Source organism: Haliotis rufescens, unplaced genomic scaffold (assembly GCF_023055435.1).
Source record: "Haliotis rufescens isolate VD_foot unplaced genomic scaffold, xgHalRufe1.0.p SCAF_5, whole genome shotgun sequence".
Classification (NCBI taxonomy): Eukaryota; Metazoa; Mollusca; class Gastropoda; order Lepetellida; family Haliotidae; genus Haliotis; species Haliotis rufescens.
In genome coordinates this window covers 57109808-57133244 of record NW_025964223.1, presented here as the reverse complement: position 1 = coordinate 57133244, position 23437 = coordinate 57109808, and the positions used below count along the sequence as shown (strand labels likewise).

Genomic DNA, 23437 nt, shown 5'->3' with positions numbered 1-23437 from the left:
GAACCGGGATTCGAACCCACAATCATGTTTCTGGCTTGCCCAAGGGAGACACAGCGGCACTTAGACGATTGGGCCACCCAATTGTTGTTGTTTTCTTGTTTTAAAATGTTCAACTCCTTTGTTTTAAGATATGTAAATACACATGCTTGGTTAAATAGACCGAAATATATATTCATATACATAGTGTATAAATAGGGATGTACGTCTTTGCTTGTCGTAAGAGGCGACTTACGGGATCGGGTGTCAGGCTCGCTGACTTGGTTGATGCATGTCATCGTATCCCAATTGCGTGGATCAATGCTCATGATGTCACTCACTGGATTTTCTGGTCCAGACTCGATTATTTACAGACCGCCGTCATATAGCTGGAATATTGCTGAATGCGGCGTTAAACAACAAACAAAACTAAAAAGGTTGTATGTGCAGAAGTATGTCATTTTATTGCTTGGAAATGGTGTGTCTTTTAGCGAAGAAATCGGTTCATGCATGCACATGTATACGGGAAGGCAATACATTGATATGCAGTGTGGAAAGGTGTCGTTTTGTGGTTTGAAATGAATTGCTATTTAGGTCAATGTTGGGTACATTCAATGTGCTTAAGGACTGATATTGTGCAGCTGTAAGCTATGTATGGAACTGAAAGGCAAAATAAACGAGACAAAAACACCAAGGAAAGGTACTTGGTGAGTTAACATAATATTTCATGAGACGGAGCTTTTATTACTGTAAGGAAGTACAACAATTATTTTAAAATTGTCCATTTCTTGAATACAATTTCGAACATGTTCTTGACACGCAAATCCTTCAACAAATAACCCCTTTGAAAAGTTCCCTGTCATTGAGTGCGAGTGTCCGAACTTGTTAGTCGCACTCTTAATGAGGTCGTCCGTAGACTGATACACAGGTATTCCCATCGCAGCTTTAGAGCACGAAATGAGAGAGTGAACGCAGGTATTCAATCCCCACTCCCCCGTTTCCAACCACCCACCTGCCTGACCTGTTTTGACAGTCAGGTCACAGCCCGTGCTCAGTTGAGCGGAGCAGAAGATTATACCGTCTGCCATCAGCACACAGCACTGTGTCTAGAGTATCGTGCAGGACTATTGAACTGTCACTTCCTGAGCGAGTCAAAGTTTCCTTGCGTACAGTTCTCACGTCCGTCTACCCAACGTCCATGATCTTGGTGGTGAAACATTGCGTTGTACGTCACATCTCGCGAGAATAGTTGACACGCGCAGACGACAGTTTCAGTGAAGACGAACTGATCAGTCGCTCGGCCTAACTGGATATAAGCAACAGTGGACATCTAACAGGTAAGTTATTGTTTGTCGTACACTAGTTTTGTTAAGTATAATCGTTATATCTATCTTACACGGATGTTGACTTTGTGAAGCTAACCCGGTACGTTTTAGATTGTAGACACGGGGATGTGCTCTGTCGTGACAGTGGTATGTATGTGTACACTTGAGTTCTTTTAAATGTGGGCGAAGACCATTATGAAAGTATCAAGGACTGTGTGCTCCAACTCTAATGTGTGTTCGGTCCATATTTTTGTTTCCAATAAGACATCATGGAAATACTGATACATTACTCTTTCACTTTAATAAAATTCTTATTTGTATCACACGAACTTGTGTGTGGTCTACATACTATATTATAGCAATGCATGGGTATTACTTGTGCCCTTATATCCATCCTCAATAAATGTCTTGTAAATGTCAGTTATTAATATTGTTTACTACATATGTTATTCAGTTAACGGTAATTTATAACTGTAAATCGTAACACATTTCATCACTCCGTGGTGACCGTAGTAAATCGACAGCGTTTCATATTTAACCATTTTCCGCGAAATATTTGTATATGTGACCAACCAGGAGAAAAGGGACCTTGGATACAATTGTGATGTGACGTCATTAAGAAAGACGTTCGACGGACTGTAAAGTGCAGACTGTAAAAAATATTGTATTTTCATCTCGTGTTTCGTAACGTAGTAAACACACTATTTCAAAGCATTACACCAGACACATCTACTTTTATTTAATCAGACATTTTTTTTTAGAAATGTAATTATTACTAACGGTCATAAGTCTGAAAATTGGACTCTGCAGAAAATGAGTCCAAATCTTTGATGCCCTGTGTCTCTGTAATAAATGTGAATTGAAGCTTGTCAATTCTATTTTGGTGTTCCTAAGATACTGTAGTTTTAAAATATAATAAGAAGTCAAAATGTGATATTTCACCAATAAGGTCCCTTATATCATGGCTGGTCACATATCTATCTGGTTTGTTCAACATGGCACACCGAAAGATGCAGGTTAAGCTATCACGGCATAACATTAGCTTGGCAGTGTACGACCAGTGTCCCTCGGGGTCGGGATACGATGACATAAAGTTGCTTTACACGGGTGGCCCAGTCGTCTAAGACGCCGCGATTCGCTGTGCAGAGTTGCGTCCCTGGGGCACGCCAGAAACCTATGATTGTGGGTTCGAATCCCGGTTCGACCTGATTATGTTACTAGGTTTGTCAGCACCATACCCGTGCTCGTGGGTTCACCGAAGTGGTAAACGTCTGAGACCTGCATCACTTCGGGCTTTCCTCCCACATTAAGCTGACACGCCGCGATATAATTGGAATACTGTTAAAAGTGGCGTTAAACCCAACTCACTCAATTTAACCCGGGTGTTCGACATGACGAGCGAACGTTTAAACCACAAGTCTACCCCACCTCCCCAACCTGGGACATGTTATTTACACTACAAAACCAGAATTGAGGAGAATTTTGAGTATGATGTACTTGGCCTAGGGAGATTTTTGACACAGGGATACTTTGGACCCTGAAACGTAAAAGTGTAAGTCAAATTATATCAATGTGAAATGATTTGTTTTGTTTTATGAAACAGGTTACTACACCTGCATCGATGAAACTCGATGAGCGACGTAAACAATGTCTTGTTTCTTGTGTACAATTATATTCTCATATATACATATGAGAAACAGAAAAGCGATTAACTAATCAATTGCATAACTATAATTATTTGCCTAATATATATAATATATGGACATAGGGGCACTAATGTAGTTGACATTATTTTCATTAATTCTAACTGAGCAATTGTCATTTTTACCTCACACTGATTCGCTAGTTTTCTCCAATTGTCCGTTTGTACATTGTTTGCGAAGAGGCCACAAAGCAACTTGACGTGATACAAATTCATTGTCGTAAATAAATGACTATGACGTCATCTGGTTCATAACATCATACGCTGTGTGACGTCGTTCCAACAATAGACTAAGTTGATGTCATTGTTACATTGTCTATGGGTAACACTAAGAATGACCTACTCGCAACTCGGAACTACGCCAAGGCTAGGGGTTCACAACATTAATTCACGCATGGCGTAATCCGTAAATCCCCGTAGCTAGGTGGTTATTCTCTAAATACGACATATATTTCCACTCATGAATAAGCATAGGACATATGATGTTGTACACGTTACGTGAGCACAGATGTGTTTTTGTTATGCGTGGACTGGGATTCCGGTAATGTAGGGCCGCAAAGGTCTATGTGTACTTCATTTCCTAAGACAGTTTCCTGACATGTTCATGACAACTATCTATTTGAATAGCAGGTGACTCGCGGGGGCTTAAAACACTTGTATAGATCAAAATATGCATTATAAACTACGGTTACGAACCTTGTTCAGTGAATCAGACGATATTAAGATATACTTGTTTTTATTTTTTCTCAATGCATTTTGAAGATATTTAAGATATGTCGGATTAATAATTACTATACTTCCTTACATATGTCTATGTACACGATTATTTATGTTCCACTTTGTAACGTGTTGGATTATAAATATAAACGCTGAATTGTATACGTGACATTTGTTGTCTATTTATAAGCACGCGTGTCATTGAGTAATGTTATGCGATGTAGTCTGGGTTGTATATGTTAAAATATACGTTAACACGACACTGACGATTTTGCTTCTTCTACAGGTCATGTTAAATAATACAACTTACAACACATACTGGCATTTTGCACAGTAAGCTTTAATGATGCTTTGCGTTGACATTTTCAAACTGTACCAACAAGATATTATTTCCATCAACAGGTATGTAGATTAGAGACAAGCAATGAACTAGAATGTAAATATTAGTGTTACCTCCATTTAAGCATCCAATGGACAGCGAATTGTTGACTCATAACATTTTCTTAATGTAAGAACTTAGAGATAATCTTTTGCATGTTAAAACATGAACACACGATGTTGAGGACGCGTTTCAAATTTAAATAGAAACATATGAATAATATGGATTATGTGACTCACGAGTCCTTGGGTAATACCTAAGCTCGTCTTTGTCATACCAATATAAAATATTGAGGAAGATTCACATTTAATTTTAAGACACGTAGCGTTAAAGAGTCTTAAATGTATTACAAAGAAAATACGTACAACTATCAAAGTTAATATTCAGTTCAGAAATTTAACTTAATTTACTTATTTATGATGGACAAATGGAGACTTTGTCACTCGAGGGTTAATTGTTTAATTACGAACTTATACCTTGACTCAGAAATGAAAACCTTTGTGATAGAAAGTCATTAAAGTTGACAATGGAGATAATTAAACAGTGTAGCTTCTTTCATGTAGTAAACTCATTAATTCTCATGATCTAGCCGAAGTCACGTACTTGCGAGACAACTCAAATCAATCGATTCTACAGCCACCTATAGAATGACATGCTGAACTATTTAGGTCAAGTGCACAAACAAACGCTGACAATACTCACGAACTAATACACACACGCCGTGTTACCGTTATAAGTAACTTACCTTCAAGTCAAAGATTATACTCGCTTGAAGTGGCCCTTGCGTTGACAACAGAGGACCAACAATACACACAAACATGCTGATGACTGTAGTTGAGCGACAATGAGCGTACACAAATGCGACAAATTTAAGCGTTTTCCAATTTACTGGTTTTGACATATGTGGTGTTTGATAAATGGACGGCCTTCACATTCCTGTAGGAGGTAATGGCATAGCCATCGATTATCGCAGACTTAGAACCCACGCCTTGTATTGTTTCGTTTCGTTGCTGAACTGTACCTAGATGCATTATGATCTTTAATATAAGTTGATATAAAATGACAGGCAGTTATGCATCGGGGTATATAATAGACTCTGGCAGAAATAGACAGACAGACAAAACTAAAGACACGGACAAACAGAGAGAGTGAGAGAGAGAGATTTGTTTGACTGTTCTACAAGATAGTGAGTAAGTTGGGTTTGACGCCGCTTTGAACAGCGTGTCAGCTACACGTTCCTGGCCGTAATACATAGGAAAAATCAGCTTGTAACGACTGTCTGATAGGGCCACGTTATCTACACTGTCACTTCTACAAGGAGATGATGTATAGGATACCTGGTAGAATAGGCTTGTTAGGGTATATCTGTTTCAGATGACCCATGCTGGTGATTCATCCATGTCCGAGTGGTCACAAAAAGGTCACCCGCGGTTCTATTAGACAGGTCTGCTATTCAGACTGATCAGGTAAATGTGAAGGGTTGCATGTGTCCAATCCAGGGGTTGCTCTTTAAGAAACGCGTATAAATAATGGGTGGTAGGATAACTTAGTGGTGAGTGCGATACCTTTCAAATACTATCCGGGTTTGAAGCCTAATCTTCATGTAATTTTGTAAGACTGAACCAACGCAACAATCAAAGCTGTTCAAGCGGCGTTAAACGCAACTCTTTCACTCACTCACTCATTATTTCTCCTATAATGCATCATCAGGTTCGACCCGTGAAAATCTGGGTTAGAATAGGTCTTCAGCAACCTATGCTAGTCGTAAGATCGGGTGGTCAGGCTCGCTGACTTGGTTGATGCATGTCATCGTATCCCCATTGCGTGGATCGATGCTCGTGATATCAATCACTGGATTGTCTGGTCCAGACTCGATTATTTACAGACCGCCGTCATTTAGCTGGAAAATTGCTGAGGGCGGCGTTTAGCTACAAACAAACAAACATCCAGGAAAAGAATGTACCATCGACGGGGGTGCATGGCGGCTGATCAGCTTCATTTCATGTAGTTCAGCACCGATGAATGAGTGAGGGAGGGTTTACGCCGCTTTTAGCAATATTCTAGCAATATCACGGCGGGGGACACCACAAATGGGCTTCACACATTGTACCCATGTCGGGAGTCGAACTCGGGTCTTCGGCGTGACGAGCGAACGCTTTAACCACTAGGCTACCCGACCGCCCTCAGCACTGATGACGTCACGCAACAAATTATATGTGCGCCGTGTTACCGTTATAAGTAACTTACCTTCAAGTCAAAGATTATACTCGCTTGAAGTGGCCCTTGCGTTGACAACAGAGGACCAACAATACACACAAACATGCTGATGACCGTAGTTGAGCGACAATGAGCGTACACAAATGCGACAAATTTAAGCGTTTTCCAATTTACTGGTTTTGACATATGTGGTGTTTGATAAATGGACGGCCTTCACATTCCTGTAGGAGGTAATGGCATAGCCATCGATTATCGCAGACTTAGAACCCACGCCTTGTATTGTTTCGTTTCGTTGCTGAACTGTACCTAGATGCATTATGACCTTTAATATAAGTTGATATAAAATGACAGGCAGTTATGCATCGCGGTGCAAGAATATGATAGACTCTGGCAGAGTTAGACACCGACAGACAATAACAAAAGACGCGGACAAACAGAGAGAGAGTGTGAAAGAGATTTGATTGACTGTACTACAAGATAGTGAGTAAGTTGGGTTTCGACGCCACTTTGAACAGCGTGTCAGCTACACGTTCCTGGTCGTAATACATAGGAAAAATCAGCTTGTAACGACTGTCTGATAGGGCCACTCTATCTACACTGTCACTTCTACAAGGAGATGATGTATAGGATACCTGGTAGAATAGGCTTGTTAGGGTATATCTGTATCAGATGACCCATGCTGGTGATTCATCCATGTCCGAGTGGTCACAAAAAGGTCACCTGCGGTTCTATTAGACAGGTCTGCTATTCAGACTGATCAGGTGAATGTGAAGGGTTGCATGTGTCCAATCCAGGGGTTGCTCTTTAAGAAACGCGTATAAATAATGGCTGGTAGGATAACTTAGTGTTGAGTGCGATACCTTTCAAATACTATCCGGGTTTGAAGCCTAATCTTCATGTAATTTTGTAAGACTGAAACAACGCAACAATCAAAGCTGTTCAAGCGGCGTTAAACGCAACTCTTTCACTCACTCACTCATTATTTCTCCTATTATTCATCATCAGGTTCGACCGTGAAAATCTGGGTTAGAATAGGTCTTCAGCAACCTATGCTAGTCGTAAGATCGGATGGTCAGGCTCGCTGACTTGGTTGATGCATGTCATCGTATCCCAATTGCGTGGATCGATGCTCGTGATATCAATTACTGGATTGTCTGGTCCAGACTCGATTATTTACAGACCGCCGTCATATAGGTGGAATATTGCTGAGTGCGGCGTTAAGCTACAAACAAACAAACATCCAAGAAAAAAGTTTTTAGCTGGATGTACCATCGACGTGGATGCATGGCGGCTGAACAGCTTCATATCATGGAGTCCAGCACTGATGAGTGAGTGGGTGATTGAGGTTTTACGCCGCTTTTAGCAATATTCCAGCAATATCCCGGCGGGGGACACCACAAATAGGCTTCACACATTGTACCCATGTCGGGAGTCGAACGCTTTAACCACTAGGCTACCCGACCGCCCTCAGCACTGATGACGCCACGCAACAAATTATATGTGCGTCAGGAATTACGTTAACGGCTATGGCAATTCTATTAGGAATCAGGAACACCAGATGTCATCTACGCAATATATGTAATTGGAAAGTCTGTGTTTGATAATGCATATATGCGGCGTTACAACAAGCAAACAAAACATCATGTTCAAAGGTCTTATTGGGAAATAATTGGTACAACGGTATTGTTGTTCGAAACTGTAGACTCATTCTCCGCGTTATCCATACATGGCGGAGGCGAGTTAGAAAAAAGTTCACGATTATTTTAATTTCGTATTAATTATTCCTATTTATCAGGAACTGTAGGCAACAGAAACAGTCAGCCAATTCTATGACTACCAGTTTATGATTCTATTGTACCTACATCAGCTCTGCTCTTGTGTGGATGACCATGACCAAGGCCGTAGTTAACTTTTTTGACAGGGGGAGCAAATAAGATTATTCAATTTTTGTTCAATTTACTTTCACAAGGAAAAATGTTTTCTGTTAAAAATCCAGGCCGGCTTGCTACGGCACTGATGACGGCCTCTCGAGTGGTCAGTCGTCTATGTCGACAGGTGTATATTCTCTGGTACATGTCCTCGACCAGTCAGGGATGTTTGTTTCTAGCACCACAGGCTGTTTATTGTAAGCAGAGGCTGCATCTTAACTCAAACGGGGATCCAGTCGATTTGTTTCGTAGTGTTGTTGTGTTTCCAAGCTTATCTTCCTACAATACTTTTACCACTTTTCTTTTGCCTTTTACGCTCACTGGGTTCATTATCGGCAGATAATGGAGGCTGATTATTCCCTTGCGTTGACGCTTTACAATGAATCGTTCCAGAATCGTTGTGGATTCGGACAGCAAAGTCGCCTTGATTATCAGCGTTAAACCCATACTCGTGGGTTTCACCGTAGTTGTAAACTGCATCAACGTGTCCTGGTGTCTTGTGAGAGTATATTATGCTATTGTCGTTCAATAGCACAGGTGTTCAATCGTTGGCTCGTCACTTCGAAGACCCGGATTTGAGTCTTCATATTAATACAACACATGACATCATTCTTGGTGCGCTAAACAGCTTATGTTGTGGCTAGCGCCATAAATTGGCGTAAAACCAATCTTACACCCTCACTCAAACCTGTGTAATAAGCGGTAATCCTTTCCATTCATGCACTCCAAGTAACACCAAACAATAACCAAAATATAATTACGCATGTGCACGGGAATCTGTGTATTAGTGTACTGTTTACCATAGAACTTTGAAGACAATGTGACAATTATATGTTCGTTTCTCGTATTAAACATTATGACTAATTTCCTCCTTAAACTCGTTAAACCTTCATAGAACCTTTGGAAGCATGTTCATGCGTGTTTTGACTATGTCATGGACAATAACATGTTTGTTAAGTGGGCACGCTATGAAAATATTGTGTGCAGTTGTGTACACTTGAGCAACTGAATTTCCTGGTTGCGCTGATTTAGTCACGATGTATTAAGCGCGAAGTGTTTAATACAATTCGTAAATGACATCGACCGTCCCAAACGATTACAAATTGTACAAAAATCCGCATTATAAACCTAGGCCTTCAGTGTACATTTGCATCCTGAAGTCTCATTATCAATATTTGCACTGGATCATTACTTACAAATCATGAACAATGGAAAGAATTCCCACGACTCGTGTTCGATGTTGTCATGTTAAAAGGACATGGGTGTTGCTTCTTTATGGGTCGTACAGTCCTCAGTTATTCATACTTTTTTCAGATACCACACCGCTAGTCCCTATGGTTTGTGTACATAGCTGCCAATACAAGATGAACATTATCAAATAAGGTCAGGCGTGTCAGACACAACCTATTCTGTACCTTCCATAAATGTAATAGATTCAGCTGATAACATGAAGACATTTGAATTTTAGATTTCTAGTTTTATTGTGTTTTCAAAAGATCATTGATAGTTTTCAGATCTCTATAAGCAAGCATCAGTTGTCCATGGCAACATTTGAATGAAAGGCTTTCGTGTACACAACAAGGGCTGCACAAGCAGGCACAAGACCCATTTCAAACGAATTGCTGACAGACACAATGACCCATTTCGGTCACCACGTTGTCTCAGGCGCCTCAGGGCGGTCGGGTAGCCTAGTGGTTAAAGCGTTCGCTCGTCACGCCAAAGACCCGGGTTCAATTCCCGACATGGGTACAATGTGTGAATCCCATTTCTGGTGTCCCCCGCCGTGGTGTTGCTGGAATATTGATAAAAGCGGCGTAAAACCTCAATCGCTCAGTCTCAGGCGCCTCATTTTACAAGGCAGTGTTGCATCCAGTAGACATGATCCTATCATAGAGAGTTCGAATTCTAGATTCTCCCTGATTATGATCCTTGGTTTGTCAGAACCAATACCCGTGCTCCTTGGTGACTGTCAAGTTTGTAAAGACCTACATCTCTTCTGTCTTTTCTTCCACATCAAGCTTACCGGCTGTGACTAAGATGCTGTTCACAGCGGCATTAAACCGAAATCACTCACTTTTTCTCATTTAGAGATATTACAGAAATATCAAATGAAGGTGGCAAATGTCTACAACCACGGTCAACTGGGACTATGATTTCGTGGCATAACAGAATTCACATACTCTCTTATAACACACGCGACTAACGGGATCGGGTGGTCAGGCTCGCTGACTTTGTTTATGAATGTCATCGATCCCAATTGCGTGGATCGATGATCATGATATCAATCACTGGATTATCTGGTCTTTTATTGTCATGATACTTCTCAATTGCTGTTATCTATGCAAATCATCGGGTACCTCATATCAACATGTACTATTATGAACTATTGAACTTGCCACTAAAACTCATTGTTAGCCAACACAGGACACACACATATCCATTGTACTACTTGTCACGGACCACCCGCTACCCCTTTCTTTACAATTGCATGTGTCAGTGGACAGACCTCATACATTGGACCCGTGAATATCCGGGGTAGAATAGGTCTTCAGCAACCCATGCTTGCCGTAAAAGGCGACTATTCTTGTCGTAAGAGACGACTAACGGGCTCGGGTGGTCAGAGTCGCTGACTTGGTTGATGCATGTCATCGATCCCAATTTCGTGGATCGGTGTTCATGATGTCAATCCCTGGATTATCTGGTCCAGACTCTATTATTTACAGACCACCGTCATATAGCTGGGATATTGCTGAGTGCGGCGTAAAACAACAAACCAACCAACCAACTATAACACACACACACACACACACACACGCACGCACGCACGCACGCACGCACGCACGCACGCACGCACGCACGCACGCACGCACGCACGCACACGCACGCACACACACACACAAGCATATAATATATATCAAACCCACAAAGCTGTATTAATGTTGAACTCCTTGTGAACCCATGCTTGTTAGAGGCGTAACGGGATCGGGTGGTCAGGTTCGCTGACCTGGTTGATGCATGTCATTGTATCCCAACTGCATGGATCATGAGTGTCATGGTGTCAAACATTGTATTTTCTGGTCCAGACTCAATTATTTACAGACCGCCGTTATGCAGGTGAAATATTGCCGAGTGCTGTGTAATAAAACCCCACAAAAAAAACAAAAACAAACAATGTTGAACTTCAACGCAGGGTTCTCAACCCGCAAACAGGTTTTATGCCAGCTTATGTGTTTCTCTGACGCCTGCTATCTTAGATCGAGTACTTCGTGTCTTGTCGAGCTAGGTTATGTGTTTATCTCAACAGTCCTGTATTCAAACAAAAGTCTGTCAAATTCTGAATAAGTTTGTCCAAACATCTCACTATTTACTCGTCCAACTGACATGATAGGTGGATGTTTGTTGAGGTAATAAAACGATATTAAGTTATACCAGTTTTAAGGTTTACCCTGTGGGACTGTGGGAACGCATTGCTCATTTATTCTTTAGCACTGTGTATGTTTATCTCATAACGTAAATACAATGCAATTTTATTGTCATCTTTGCGTCGACTTTTGGTGGATTGGAAATATATTCTTTTCAAATAATGTATTAATTTTCATCTAAACGAGAACGTGAAGTTCTTGTACACATATGTTATACGATATACACATATATTTTAAGTATAACGTCAGACCCGTGAAGATCCGGGGTAGAGTAGGTCCTCAGCAACCCATGCTTGTCGTAAAAAGGCAACAATGCTTGTCGTAAGAGGCGACTAATGGGATCGGGTGGTTGGGCTCGCTCATATGGTTGATGCATGTCATCGTGTCCCGGTTGCGTGGATCGATGTTCAGGATATCAGTCACTGGATTATTGACTCGATTATTTACAGACCGCCGTCCTATAGCTGGAATATTGTGGTGTTAAACAACAAACAAGCAAGCAAGTATAACGCGAGGTCGGTAACACACCTGAGCGTCTGGACATTATGTCACTGTGTGCTTGTGGATGTTGGCGTCACTGATAACGTTCCCGACACAGCCACTTTACCGCACGTGGGAGTTACGCAGCGTTAGCGTAGATAAAAGCGACGTCATCAATCTTGTCAGCCAGGAAAGCAACGACATCTACAAATCTATTGTCAACATCCCTCGACAGCAGAATCCTTTAAAGAAACCCACATCTTAGAAATCTACGTAGGGGAATGGATGCCGAATCTGTAACGAAACGTTTTATCCCATGTCGGTTTCGTCTATGAAAAATACGTTTTGTCCCATTTCATTTTGATCATAGACTTTGCTCTCACTTATTTCCAGACATGATCTGTACTAATTAGTGCATGGTGTGAAATGTGTAATAAGGTAATAATATATTGCTGGAATGAGTGAGTGAGTGAGTTGGTTTTTTTCGCCGATTTTAACAGTATTCCAGTTATATCGCGGCGTGTCAGCTTAATGTGGGAGGAAAGCCCGAAGTGATGCAGGTCTCAGACGTTTACCACTTCGGTGAAATCCACGAGCACGGATATGGTGCTGACAAACCTAGAAACATAATCGGGGCGAACCGGAATTCGAACCCACAATCATAGGTTTCTGGCGTGCCCAGGGGATGCAACTCTGCACAGCGAATCGCGGTGTCTTATACGACTGGGCCACCTGTGTCCCTGCTGGAATGAATTGCAGTGCTGGTGAAATGACTTGAAATAAGCTAGGACTACCAAGTGGTCGGGGCCAAGTTCCCTTAAGCGTTTTGGAGGAATAGGTATTGGGAACCTAGTGTGTTGCACCATTTGTCCACCATTTAGTTATGTAGTGGTATATGTCATGCATCCGTTCGTAAATAACCGTCACGTCAGTTTGGACGGTAGATAGTAGGCATCAGGCACCAAATGGTATTAACTCATGCTATGAACATTAAAAGTGAAAGCTTCTGTTGGATTAGAGGGGCACCTAAAGCAGGGGTGTATTCAATTAAGCAGCGTTGATTACAGAGATTGGATCAACCACTGTCAAACATATAAGCGATAATAACCCTGGTCTTATAACGAACGCAATGTTAAGATGAGAATTAAATATTGCAGATGATAAGCGATACAACTCGCCAAAGCAAAAACGACTAAAAAAGAACATGTTTGTCTTATGAAATATTGGATGTGGGCTATATTAAGCCTTGTGTGAATTATGAAGTCAGTGTGACATTGCCGCACTGCGCACAACATGATGACGTCGGTCGGCGTGGTTTGGGGAGGGACGTGCGATGAGGCACATGGTTGAGCTGATGCAGTTAGACATGGCTGGGCGTATTACCTCTGGGTCCGCTGGGCACCGTCTGGGACACATCATGTGGTTTACTGTGGATGTATTTGAGATGCTTCGCACACTTGATTTTAAAAACATTAAAAGTGTATTAGATTGTTACAAACTGTTCTACAATTAGTAGTAGTAGTAGTAGTAGTAGTAGTAGTAGTAGTAGTAGTAGTAGTAGTAGTAGTACATAAAGATTTAAAATACACTCTGAAACACTCACCTTACCTCTGAAACACCCACCATTCCTCTGAAACACCCACCTTGCCTCTGAAACACCCACCTTACCTCTGAAACACTCACCTTACCTCTGAAACACTCACCTTACCTCTGAAACACCCACCTTACCTCTGAAACACTCACCTTACCTCTGAAACACCCACCTTACCTCTGAAACACCCACCTTACCTCTGAAACACCGACCTTGCCTCTGAAACACTCACCTTACCTCTGAAACACCCACCTTACCTCTGAAACACCCACCTTACCTCTGAAACACTCACCTTTCCTCTGAAAACTCACCTTACTTCTGAAACACTCACCTAACCTCTGAAACACCCACCTTTCCTCTGAAACATTCACCTTACCCAAGAAACATTCACCTTACCTCTGAAACACCCACCTTACCTCTGAAACACCCACCTTACCTTTGAAACACTCACCTTGCCTCTGAAACACTCACCTTACCTCTGAAACACTCACCTTGCCTCTGAAACACTCACCTTACCTCTGAAACACTCACCTTGCCTCTGAAACACTCACCTTACCTCTGAAACACCCACCTTACCTCTGAAACACTCACCTTACCTCTGAAACACCGACCTTGCCTCTGAAACACTCACCTTACCTCTGAAACACCCACCTTACCTCTGAAACACTCACCTTACCTCTGAAACACCCACCTTACCTCTGAAACACCCACCTTGCCTCTGAAATACTCACCTTGCCTCTGAAACACTCACCTTGCCTCTGACACACTCACCTTGCCTCTGAAATGCCCATCTACACCTCTGAAACACCCACCTTACCTCTGAAACACTCACCTTGCCTCTGAAACACTCACCTTACCTCTGAAACACTCACCTTGCCTCTGAAACGCCTATCTACACCTCTGAAACACCCACCTTACCTCTGAAACAACCACCTTACCTCTGAAACATTCACCTTACCTCTGACACACTCACCTTGCCTATGACACACTCACCTTACCTCTGAAACACCCACCTTACCTCTGAAACACCCAACTACACCTCTGAAACACTCACCTTACCTCTGAAACAATCACCTTACCTCTGAAACACTCACCTTACCTCTGACACACTCACCTTGCCTCTGAAACACTCACCTTGCTTCTGAAACGCCTATCTACACATCTGAAACACTCACCTTACCTCTGAAACACCCACCTTGCCTCTGAAACGCCTGTCTACACCTCTGAAACACTCACCTTACCTCTGAAATGCCCATCTACACCTCTGAAACACCCACCTTACCTCTGAAACAACCACCTTGCCTCTGAAACACTCACCTTGCCTCTGAAACACTCACCTTGCCTCTGAAATGCCCATCTACACCTCTGAAACACCCACCTTACCTCTGAAACAACCACCTTGCCTCTGAAACAGCAACCCTACCTCTGAAACACTCGCCTTACCTCTGAAACACTCACCTTACCCCTAAAACACTCACCTTACCTCTGACACACTCACCTTATCTCTGAAACACTCACCTTACCTCTGAAACATTCACCTTACCTCTGAAACACCCACCTTGCCTCTGAAACACTCACCTTACCTCTGACACACCAACCCTACCTCTGACACACTCACCTTACCTCTGACACACTCACCTTACCTCTGACACACCAACCCTATCTCTGAAACACTCACCTTACCTCTGAAACACTCACCTTACCCCTGAAACACTCACCTTACCTCTGACACACTCACCTTACCCCTGAAACACTCACCATACCTCTGACACACCAACCCTACCTCTGAAACACTCACCTTACCTCTGAAACACTCACCTTACCTCTGACACACCAACCCTACCTCTGACACACTCACCTTACCTCTGACACACTCACCTTACCTCTGACACACCAACCCTACCTCTGAAACACTCACCTTACCTCTGAAACACTCACCTTACCTCTGAAACACCCACCTTGCCTCTGAAACGCCTATCTACACCTCTGAAACACTCACCTTGCCTCTGAAATGCCCATCTACACCTCTGAAACACCCACCTTACCTCTGAAACAACCACCTTGCCTCTGAAACAGCAACCCTACCTCTGAAACATTCACCTTACCTCTGAAACACCCACCTTGCCTCTGAAACACTCACCTTACCTCTGACACACCAACCCTACCACTGACACACTCATCTTACCTCTGACACACTCACCTTACCTCTGACACACCAACCCTACCTCTGAAACACTCACCTTACCTCTGAAACACTCACCTTACCCCTGAAACACTCACCTTACCTCTGACACACTCACCTTACCTCTGAAACACCCACCATACCCTTTACCTCTGAAACACCCACCTTGCCTCTGAAACACTCACCTTGCCTCTGAAATGCCCATCTACACCTCTGAAACACCCACCTTACCTCTGAAACAACCACCTTGCCTCTGAAACAGCAACCCTACCTCTGAAACATTCACCTTACCTCTGAAACACCCACCTTGCCTCTGAAACACTCACCTTACCTCTGACACACCAACCCTACCACTGACACACTCATCTTACCTCTGACACACTCACCTTACCTCTGACACACCAATCCTACCTCTGAAACACTCACCTTACCTCTGAAACACTCACCTTACCCCTGAAACACTCACCTTACCTCTGACACACTCACCTTACCTCTGAAACACCCACCATACCCTTTACCTCTGAAACACCCACCTTGCCTCTGAAACACTCACCTTACCTCTGAAACGCCCACCTTACCTCTGAAACACTCACCTTGCCTCTGAAACACTCACCTTGCCTCTGAAACACTGACCTTACCTCTGAAACGCCTATCTACACCTCTGAAACACCAACCTTATCTCTGAAACACCAACCTTGCCTCTGAAAGACCAAACCTTACCTCTGAAACACTCACCTTACCTCTGAAACACTCACCTTACTCCTGAAACACTTACATCACCTCTGAAACGTGCAGGTAAAACCTTTGACTCACCTATTCTAATCCAGTATAGTAATGGTAGAATCTATAAACACAAAGATCTGAAATAAGTATTCAATTAATGATACATTGACACAAAAATCAATCTATTAAGAAAAGGGTCATCCGTGTCCTCAGTTCGATCCGAAACACCTATATTCATTATGGACTGGAGTAAACGTTTAAAATGATGTGACAATCACAGACACAAGGGCACTACCTTTTCCCATCTATTTCATAACAACACTTACACAATGATGGCTTGTTACCTTCGTGATTACAACAGGGCGTTCATCCCTCAATGTCATCTGTCCATGCTGTGTAATGATGTTGATTCACGAATTATCTTTATGCAAGCCCTATCTCGAAATACTTAGACGTGCTTGTCATGTTTATTTCAGAAATGATAATAGCTTGGCAACAACATGTGGCAAGAAGTGATGTTTATTTCAGAGATAAGGAAGCGTGTGTCCCTGACGTTGATTTCACTGCCGCCATAATGTTTTAAAGGAACTATAATTGTGAATTTCAGAGCCGATTTAGTAACTGTCTAACACCTACGTCCATTTCACAATATCCATTCTACGTATAAAAATGTGTTCCATTTACTGATTGTGCTGATACGAAGTTTTTGGTGCTATAACTTCAATGCCACGGCGGGGGACATCAATGACGGATGTCACAGATTGGTACCATCTAGGGATTCGAAACCGGACGTGTTTACCACTAGGCTACCTCACCGCCCCAGACGTCAAGGCTTTTATTTCAAGCAATATATTTCCCTACACGAAGCAAAATTAAATTTTATAACCCATAAAATGTGAGAACTTGCAACAGAACAGTTTTGTGGATTTCAGTGGCTCAGGATTATTTTTTTTTAAATCTGTGACTTTTACACCTGACGGGTGCTACCAATAGAGCAAAAGAAACCCCTTTCGCCAACACCCGATACTTTAATTGTATATTATTTTTACCTCAAGGCATTACTATAGTTTGTTTTGTTCAAATCAGGTGATACAGATATTAATACGAATGACAAAATCTTTAAGGGAATAATGTTCCTAGAACCAAATTCAATTAATAGTATCAATTGATAATGACTCAAAGCATGCATTTGCTTTCCATGGATATAAAATAATGAAACTATTTCACAGTCATGATAAACGAGTCCTTCGATCTTTCATGATATTTATCATCAATGTCTATTTCACACCTGCCTTCACCTCTTCAAAGTGACGGGCAAGTCCACGACGGTTCATAATCTGCTATCAGGGTGTAGCCATGCTTGGCCGCGTATCTGTCACTTCACTGAACGGCGGAAAGGGACACTACTCAAACTGTAAATGGACAAATCATGTTTTAAGTGGTTGTCCTTTAAAGGCAGTTACTTTGCGGAAGCAGCTAAACGATTTATCGATTTTTGTTTAGAACTATAAACGCCAGTGTAAATATGGCTTTAGCGATTCTAGCAGATAACCAAATAAGGATGTCATCAGTATTTGAGCATATCTCTTAGAAGTTAGGTTAGTGTCTATTATTGGCCATCTTTGAAGAATAGTTTCGTAGAAAGATCGTGAACTTTCACTTCTAAACGTCGTCAATTTGCCGAGACAATGAAACATGTTATGAAAAGATGAGTGTTTTATTGCATCAATCTCACTTTCTGTGTCTGACTTATGAAAGGCTAAATGTCCTCATGTTGGACCATACGCTGAGTGATTCCAGTGCTAGTTAAGAGAACAGTATAACGTTACCTTCAACGGGTTGTCAAGGTAGGTAGGTATCTGTGGCAATAAGCTGGCATAGTATTATTTTTTATTAAGTTTATCGTTTCTCTTTTTCTCTGCAAATTATGTTCAGTAATTTTCACAGCATTATCATTTTTGCTTCAATGTGTTTGCTACATTCAAGTTACTTATTTTATTGTCATTGTTTGCGACGCTGTTTATAACAAACGTCGTCATATCAACGCATTGTCGCAAATACTCGAAGATGACGTCATCCATTATTCATGAGGTCATATACTGGTTTATGAGACGTCGTTCTATAACCAGAGATTGACTGAGCTCTGCTTGCTATCGCAGAGCCCACCTGTTTCTATAGTTTACTCGAGAAATATTCCATGAGTTTACACCGCTGTTAGCAATATTCCAGCAATATCACGGCTGGGGACACCAGAAATGGGCTTCACACATTGTATCCATGTCGGGAATCGAACACGGGTCTTCGGTGTGACGAGCGAACGCTTTAACCACTAGGCTACCAGACAGCCCCTAATACACCATGAGGAATATTAGAATACCCTGTCTGCATGTCGGTATTACGGATTAACTGACCTTCGCGTAATAATTGTTGCCAAGGCTCGAGGCAGATAGCTTGATGGTTATTCTCTTCTACGAGTATGCATAATCGACGGAGGTAAGAGAAGGTAGATTATATAGTGTAGTGTCCATCCAGAGGTTGATTGCGGTACACTATACAGACGCGTTTTAAATGTAAACTCACGAAAGACATGTTTAGATCTAAACATGTTTTGGAATGTGTTTAAACACTAAACGGAATAAACATTTGGTGTGTTATATCTAAACACATTTTGAGTCTAAACACATAAAATGAGCAATCGTCACACCTAAATACACCACCATAACCTAAACATGTTTAGCATTTTAACCTTTAAACATGTTTAGAATTTAGACACCCGTAGACATGTTTAAACATGTTCAAAATTTGAGTTTAGAATTTACATGTGCTTAAATGAAGTGCATTTCATTGTGCATGAAGTCAAATATTGACTACAGGTGGTAGAGCGAAGGACTACAAATCAAGAGGTTGCAGGTTCGCACCCCACCGAGTTGTGAAAGTGTTGTGTTCTTAAATTTGTTGTTGCTGCAAGACTGATAGTATTTCTCTCATACAGGGAACGGAAGTTGACAATGAAAGTCTATCTGATTACTACGATAGACCCTTAATGCTTTTTAGTTACCAGTTACGTGTTTAGATTTGTTTTTGGGGATCTAAACACATTTTCTACAGTGTGTATAATATTATTTGAGTTAGTCCTGTATCAACATAGTGTATTCCATTAAACTGGTGTAAATGTTTTTGTAATTTTGTTTAGCTTTAGTATTTGAATTAAATCACACCCTGTTCATAAACAGTAACCGCTATCATATTCAAAAGTACTGTAAGAATATCGTCGAAAAAGTCGTGAAAGTGGTTCTGTCGTTGAGATTATGTCCCGTGTTCCGGCGATCTTAAGTCTATGTTGAAATGTAGCAGCAACGACAGAGGTAGAGTTGAGATCAGTTTAGGTTATAAAGTCTGATCTACAAATCGACTGTAGCGCTACGAACGAAGTGGTCTTCATACTTTAAGAAAACGCATGGTCAGAGTTCCAGTAAGTAACGACAGTCGTAGCTCTAAGATCGATTTATCGATATCTCAGCGAGATCTTAGCACTACGGCTGCTATCAATACATAAGTCAATATATGTGAGTCAAGATCGCTTTGTTGAACGCCATGGTAATTATATATAGATGCAGCCGAGGACGACAGCTGCAGTCAGTTCGAGGTAATGAAGCATCCCAGGTCGATTGAAGTAGACGAAACCTTTTATTGTGGATTTAAAATTCTGAATTTGAATTAAACAGGGAATGGTTTCGGAGCAATGTGAAAACCAGGACATCCGCCTGACCTTATCTGTGTTTATAGGCGGACAAAGCGATTATGTCTTTAAGTCATAGGAAAAGACCAAAATCACCTGATTTTAACATATATATTTGATTGGTTGACCATTGCTATTTAGTACTAGTTCATTTTGAAATCACGAGGAAATAATGTTGTACGCATTTCCATATGCTTGAAGAACCCTTTATGTTCAATATGAGATAAACAACAAGGATATTCAATTTAAGATAAGGTCTCTGTACAGCTGCTGAGTTGTGTTATCTCTGTGTACACGTGTCTACATACAAGCTGGCCTTGTATTCATCATTATGATAACGAATACTGTAAAGACGAGGGTCCGCCTTGTCAATTATCCTCAGGCGGTAGTCACGAACTTTTATTGTGATGTTTATGTGGTTTCTATCCTTTTCGCCATCACGTCCTTCCCGGTGTGTACCATTAGCCCAAGTGATATTTGCAACTGTCTGGTTGAAGTTGTGTGTGCTACAGTCCTTGGTTGTTGTCGTTTGAGCATACTTATATTTCAACCCGAATCTTTTAAATGACATATTACATGACAACTTTAAATGAGCTTTACTCTCAGTTTATTACTTTTTGGCCAAAGGGGTGTATATGTTTGACAGGTTTGACGACTGAATAGTCCCCTCGGCAAACATTCCCCTCTTCAACTTGATATAACACTTGTTGTACTGTAGTGACTGAGTGAGTTGGAGTTATCGCTACTTTGAATGGTACTTGAGTTATATCATGGCATATCAGCTTTATGTGGGAGAAAAGCTCAAAGTAATGTAGGTGTCAATCCTAAAGAAACGATGGCTGATTCTCTGCACATGCCAATCTTGGATTCACACACACGCCCGAGCACGCATGAACACACTCACGTAAAGAATTCAAAATTGATAAAAATAGTGCATCTTTATCGAATTTACACGAGTATTAGTTACGAATAACATGAACGTATGTCAAAGTCTCAGAACAAGAAATTTATGACAATATGTTTTCACCCTTAACAATTACTAACAACACAATGACAACAAATACAATAAACAGTTATCTATTTGAATACCCCCTGGGATTCGTGGTTAGACCTGGTACCTAAAAACCTATGCTGGTTGTAAGGGCGACTCTGTACTGGTGACTAGGATTGATGACGGATGTTTGCATGTCATCGTATCCTAAAGACATGGATCGTTTTTCATAATGTCATGCACCGGTTTGCCTGGTACAGATTAGGTCATCGTCAGGCCGCCGCCGCCAAGATGCAATATTATGCGGCATAAAAAACAACAACAAATGAACCAAAATTTTAATAATATTATCAATCACTAATCTGGTCAACATAACGACACTGAGTCATCATTGTGACCTATTTTGAATATTGCTGGCTGCAGTATTAAACAACAAAGTAAGAAAACAAAACAAACTATTTGTGAACAGTGAGTGTGTGAGTGAGTATGATTTTACGCCGCGTTTAGCCATATTCCAGCACTTTCACCAGAAATGGGATTCACACATTGTACCCGTGTCGGGAATCGAACCAGGGTCTTCGGCATGACAAGCGAACGCCACTAGGCTACCCGACCGCCCCTATTTGTGAACAGAATGAGAGAAGGCTTAAACGCTGCCTGTCCAATTTGACTGCACGACTGATCAGTAAGAGCAGCTTACTAGCGTTAGAATGATTAATGTTTGCCCTTCGGTGGAACTGTAACCGAATTAAACCTTTCCTTTCATCTCCGCTTAAAGGTTTATATATGAATGAAGCAATAATGGCATCATGGGTTAGAGAAGAAAGGTCATATTTGCAATGGGAATATATAAATCGTTTTTGTGTAGAAAAAAAGAAAAACAGACTTTGTTCTTTCTTACTTTTGTAAATAATCTGAAAGTTGATGATCCACAAATCGTGACACCATAGTTTCTTATGTTCAAAGAATTCCATATTAAGCTTCGAACAAAACTATTTTCAAGACGCAGCTTGAAATTACATTAATAAAATGAGTCCAACTGAACTCTAGAATGATTGAGCACCTCTAGATTGCCTCAGCTCTGAACTTAAGCATTGTTCTGGGCTCCATTTGGATTGTTACTTTTATATTTTGTCGATTTATATTTTTTAATAAGATAACTTTATTTCGGGGACTAAGTGTTAGCCTGAGTAGGCATTAATGCATCAATGAAAAGGTAACACTATAGATATTTACTCTACAAATGAATATGATCTGTAGGCAATGCTACAGATGCAATAGTTAAATGCAGACCCACATATGTTACATCTTCGTGCACTCAACACCTTCGTAATTCTATATACAGCGTTACACATGATACGGGAGAGATGAATATCCGTATATAGTCAAAGACTACGAGTAATCATATAATATTTGTTAGGTAAAAACATCACATGTTGAGATGTTATTTTTGTCTTCTAAATATCTACTTTTGAATATGAATACTTTTTAGCGAAAGTTCACACAATTATGTTTCTTAAATGGTTGCGTGACCAGCTCAAGAACGGAGAAATATTTGTTCATTAACGAGACACTGAATATTCTAAATAGGAAATATACTTTGCAGGACCTACATCACTCCTTAAAGGACATGATAAGAGCAGAACGGTTTTTCATCTTTTAATCGTGTATGTATCTTGTTTGCAAACATTGAAAAATGGCAGTGGTCGTGGATACTTAATCCATTATCGATATCCTTAAATTCATGACATGATAAATGTACATGTATATATTTGTTTTTAATTACTCGGTCAGCTGACATTACCAGGTAGAAGTTATGAAGGCCGAGGTAAAAGTATTCATTGATAATGTGTTTTATTATAATGCACAGACAAGACAAAACTAGTTCTTCGCTTCAATATGTCCACATGCAAGTTTCCACGTGTCAATGAAGAAATCGTGTGAGCTGCATCTTAAAGCGAGGGTGGCTATTCAAAATATATTTAAAGTTAACTCAAACAAATATTGCTTTGTGCTCTGTGTTAAAGCCTGCATAAAACGGCTTATCAATATTTAGTTCAGTCCA

General features: G+C 41.0%; 1 protein-coding gene across 4 annotated transcripts in view; it reads left to right on the top strand.

The window, feature by feature from the left end:
• Positions 1-956: 956 nt before the first annotated feature.
• The window catches only part of LOC124116413 (adhesion G-protein coupled receptor G6-like), a 79119-nt gene continuing 56638 nt past the window's right edge, over positions 957-23437 (top strand). For 2 of the 4 annotated variants that reach the window (XM_048383782.1, XM_048383781.1), the window contains exon 1: positions 958-1313. The gene's annotated coding sequence lies outside the window, so the exon portion shown is untranslated. Of the gene's footprint in view, positions 1314-23437 lie in introns of all 4 variants that reach the window. The other 2 variants (XR_007218299.1, XM_048383783.1) reach the window with 2 other exon arrangements.